The sequence below is a fragment of the Hipposideros armiger genome, unplaced genomic scaffold (assembly GCF_001890085.2).
Source record: "Hipposideros armiger isolate ML-2016 unplaced genomic scaffold, ASM189008v1 scaffold_739, whole genome shotgun sequence".
Classification (NCBI taxonomy): Eukaryota; Metazoa; Chordata; class Mammalia; order Chiroptera; family Hipposideridae; genus Hipposideros; species Hipposideros armiger.
The window spans coordinates 982,868-987,516 of record NW_017732089.1 but is presented as its reverse complement, the minus strand read 5'-3'; the positions used below and the strand labels follow the sequence as shown (position 1 = coordinate 987,516).

General features: G+C 47.2%; 1 long non-coding RNA gene across 1 annotated transcript in view; it reads left to right on the top strand.

Moving 5' to 3' along the window:
* The first annotated feature begins 2,605 nt into the window (after positions 1–2,605).
* The window catches only part of LOC109373653 (uncharacterized), a 23,356-nt gene continuing 21,312 nt past the window's right edge, over positions 2,606–4,649 (top strand). The window contains exon 1 of the long non-coding RNA XR_002122264.1: positions 2,606–2,872. This is a non-coding gene — a long non-coding RNA (uncharacterized LOC109373653). The remainder of the gene's footprint in view (positions 2,873–4,649) is intronic.

The window sequence follows — 4,649 nt, the reverse complement described above, 5'->3', positions numbered from 1 at the left end:
ACCCTCCACAACTAAGACTGAAGGACAACAACTTGGCTGTTCCCCTTCGCCAATTCCCCAACACTGTTCCCTTTCCTCAATTCCCCAATAAAACCTTTTAAAAAAAAAAAGTACCATTTCAATCATTTTTAAGTATAGAGTTCAGTGGCATTAAGCACATTTACAATGGTGTGCAAATATCACCACCATCCATCTCCAGAACTTTTATCATCCCAAACTGAAACTCTGTACCCATTAAACAATAAGTCCCAATTTCCCTCTCCCCCTAACTGCTAGTAACCACTATTCTGTTTTCTGCCTCTATGAATTTGACTATTCCAAGTACCTCATAAGTGGAATTATATAATATTTGTCCTTTTGTGTCTGGCTTATTGCACTTAGCAAATGTCTTCTAAATTTTTCCATGTTCACATGGCATTCTTCTTATAAGGACACTGTCATGTTGGATTAGGGGCCCACTCTACTCCAGTATGACCTTATTTTAACGACTAATTATGTCTGCAATGACCCGATTTTCAATTGCGGTCACATTCTGAGGTACTGGGGGATTAGAACCTCACCATGTGCATTTGGGGGAACACAATGCAACCTGTAACAGGTATGTACTGAACAAGGCTGAGATGGGAGACACAGAAAAGGCAGCTCTGGTGGGCAGAGTGGGAGGAATGAATGAGCAAGTTCTTGTTTTGTTGACCACTGACCCTGCTGTACTCCTGGCAGAGAACACCTCCCTGGCACAGTTCCCCAGCCTGGCTGACTCACTGGACAGGAAGGGAAGGGCAGGAATGGCTGGCTCCTGAGCCAGGGACCCCTTCACCTCTGACCAGGCCTCGCACAGTCTCCTGGGAGCGCCTGCACACCAGCCTTCCCACTCTGAGTGTCCTGCCTGGCTAGCAGGTGGCCACTCAACCAACCCTCAGAGGGAGGCCGCGTGGGCTCTGCTCCCCCTTGACAATGCCCTTATCCAGAGGCCCAGCTGTCCTGGCTGAGAAGCTTCCGCTGCAAGTCACTCATCCATCTACACACATGAGCACTCATTTCCCTTTCAACAAATAAGTATTAACACCTGCTGTGGGCCCAGGCTAGGTCCTGGAGATACAGCAGCAAACAAAAGGAACAGCCATTGCCTCCATAAAGTTTACATTCAAGTGGAAGGAGACAAAGACTGAAAAATCGATGTGTATCATGTCAGGTGATGATAAGGTCAATGGAGAGAGCAAAAAAGAGGGAAAGGGGCTCGGGTACTCGTGGGTGGGCTGGGCTGGGTCATACATAAGGTCAAGATGCCATCATAGGAGGGTACATTGGAGCAGAGGTCCCAAAGAAGGAAGGATTCTGGGAGAGAGGGATCCAGGCGGAGAACAGCAGGTGCCAAGGCCAGATGGGGAGTGTGCCTGTCCATTTCAAGAAACATCCAAGAGCCCAAGGTATGTGTGTTGGCGGAGGAGGCGAGGGGTGCAGAAACACCATGTGGTATGGGCATTCTATGTAGGCCCTAAGGAATTTGGGTTTTACCCTGAGGAACTAGGGATAAAAAAGGAATGAGAACAAAATGTCCCATGTCCTCAAGGGACATCCAATCTAAGCTTAGAAGTGGAATAGTCCTCAGAAGGAGCTGACAGTGAAATCCATGCTAAAGATGCTTAGAACCCAGCTGACCTCAAGAGAGATGAATGTACTCTTCCAAGCCAGGGGAAACGCTGCGTGTCTCAATTTAGATGCCTGGGTTTCTGTGTCACTGTTGGCTTAAGATTCTTTGTTCCAAAATGGGTTGTTTGTTTGTTCATCTTAAATTTAAATTGAGAGGGAAAGTGTAGTAATCTTTGGGTTAACCACTTTGGCCTCAAAAAGCCAGCTGATCCAGCCACATCCAACCCCATGTCGTGGAAGGCAGGACACCGTGTGTGTGTGTGTGTGTGTGTGTGTGTGTGTGTGTGTGTGTGTGTGTCTACTGCGTGCCTGCAGCAGGGGTGCATAAACATACCCTTCCAGCTGTCCTTACAGGCCAAGAAGCAAATAATGTCTCCCTCCCACCATCTTCCCTTGACCCTCCAGCTTTTGATTTTCTTGGAACTGCTCCTCTCTGCTGGAGGGAGGGATGGGGGTGGGTACAGGAGTGGGAAACAGCAAGTACCCACTTGTAAAAAAGGAAAGAAAACACCTACGTTTCAGGATCATGGTGGGACCTTTGGGGAGACATTTTGGAGAGTGTTTGTAGCAGGAACATGTGTGTATAAGCAAACAGGGTGACTGGGGAAGGGGAAGAGAAATGTGGACAGAGCCCATGTAAATGTCATGGCTCTAAGGATTTGGGAAAACAACTAGCAGATCTGGACAAGTTCATGTGGAGAGGGGTGTAGTGTGATGGACAGAGCCAGAGCTAAAAATAAGGTGGCATTTCTATGCCAAGCAAAAGCATTAGCATCCGTGGGTTTGTGTAGTTGGGCAAGGAGAGTTCCAGCTGGCCAACAGGCACAGTGAGGCCAGGGAGGCAGGGAGTGGTGGAGAGGCCTCCCTCTTCAGCAGTAAGAGATGATAGTACTTCCCCCAAAGAGGAGAGGGCGTGCCCCAGCTGAAAGAAGGCCCAAAGTTGGGCAGGGAAGGACTGAAAGCTAAGATTGTTTCGCAGCAGAAGAAGGACTCCTGGCAGTTATGACCATCCATCCCTGGATGCTGGCCCCCGTGAACAGTCAGCACCCTGCACTCCCAGAGTAGCAGAGAGGAGGGTGGGGCAGCCTCCAAACCTCCTCCCCAAAGAGCAGTTAAGAACCCCAGAAGCTGTGCCCTGGAGCAGGAGGGAAGAGAAGCAGGATGTATTGTGTGTTCACTATGGGTGAGATGCTTTCCACACGGCCCCACACAATTCTGAAAGGTAGGTGTTTTCATTCATTTTTTACAGATTATGAAAACAGGGTTCAAAAAAGACTTACATAATCTCAGAGCCACCCAGCAAGTAAGTGGCAGAGCTGGGACTGGACCCCATGTCTCTGTCCCCCAAGTGTGTGCTCCTTCTGTCATCCCTCAGTCATCTAAAAGGCAGAAGAGCTGCCATGGGGAAGGGAGAGCAGACTCATTCTGTGTGGCTCCAGAGGGCAAACAAGGGGTGCGGTGAACCTTTCTAACAACCAGAGTGACACAATAGTAGAATGTCCCCAGCCTCTGGAGGGGAAGAGCTCATGCGAAGCTGGCTGTTGAGAACATTAAGAGGGATTCTGGGGACATTGATTGGGATCCTGGAGGTCCCCATCACTCTGAGAGACTATGCCATGTGGGAGCAGCACAGGAGCCTAAAGGGTCCAATTGTGCCCTTGACATGTCTTTAGCATGGCAAGGAAGGAACCTCAACTTTGGAAAGAGTGAAAGTGCAATCTCTAGGAAGCTGCCTATTAATGGATCAATCCTTCAGGCAGTATGCAATCCTAAATACCCAGTGTGGAGATGACTGAACAGAGCCCCCGCCCTCACTCTGCTGACCACTGTCAGGGGAAGTAGGGCTCGCACACAAACGGAAGTAAGTTCACAAGAGGAGCCATTTGCTGCAGAAACTAGAGATATTTTATGTTCTGTCTCCTCAATCTACAAGGAATCAAATGAAAAACCAATGAGATACGAAGAGCCCAAGGAAAGCTCCTTGTTATAGTGATAAGGTTAACAGTATTATTAACAGCTGTTAATTTTTGAACATTTACTATGTGCCAGGCACTGTGCTCAATGTTTTCAATGTGTTATATGATTTAACCCTCAGAGCAACCCTATGAGGCAGGTGCTCTTATTGCCTTTTTACAGACAAAGAGACAGGCTCAGAGAGGTGGTGCAACTTGCCCATACTTGCACAGCAAATATGTGACAGAGCTGAGACTTAAGCCCAGATCTGTCAGACACTAGACCCTATGTATAACTGAGGGACTAATGCTTCTGCAGTTTCTACCCTGATACAGAAATATCTCCATACAGAAATACGATGTGGTAGATTTCTATTGTTGCTGTAACAAATTACCATAAGCTTGAATACACATATTTATTATATTACATTTCTGTAGGTCAAAAATCCAACATTTGGGTCTCACTGGCCTAAAATCAAGGTATCAGCAGGGCTGCCTTCTCTTCTGGAGGTTTCTAAGGGAAAACGCATTTCCTTGCCTTTTCCAGCTTCTAGAAGCTGTCCTCCTTCCTTGGCTTGTGGCCCCTCCCTTCAGCTTCACAGCCAGCATTGCCATGTCTCTCTGACCTCTTGTCACACCTTGCTCTGACCACAACCAGGAAAGATTCTCTGATTTTAAGGATCCATTTGATGAGATTGGGTCTGGGCCCATCTGGACAATTCAGGCTAATCTCCCCATCTCAAATCCTTAACCTTAATCATATCTGCAGAATCCCTTTTGCCACATAAAGTAACATATTCACAGGTTCCAGGGATTAGGATATGGACATTGAGCAGGGGAGGGGAGGGCATCATTCTGCCTAATGCATATAGTAAAGCAGGGTAAAGCAAGTGCACCAGTAGCAAGGTGCTAAAAAAATAAAATAAAGGTGGGGAGGGAGGCGTGAGTAATAATATATAGTAATATTTCATAAAGAAGGATACATAAAAACCAGTATTGGTTATTGGAAGAGAACTAGACTGATAGAGAACAAGGTCGAATGGAGAT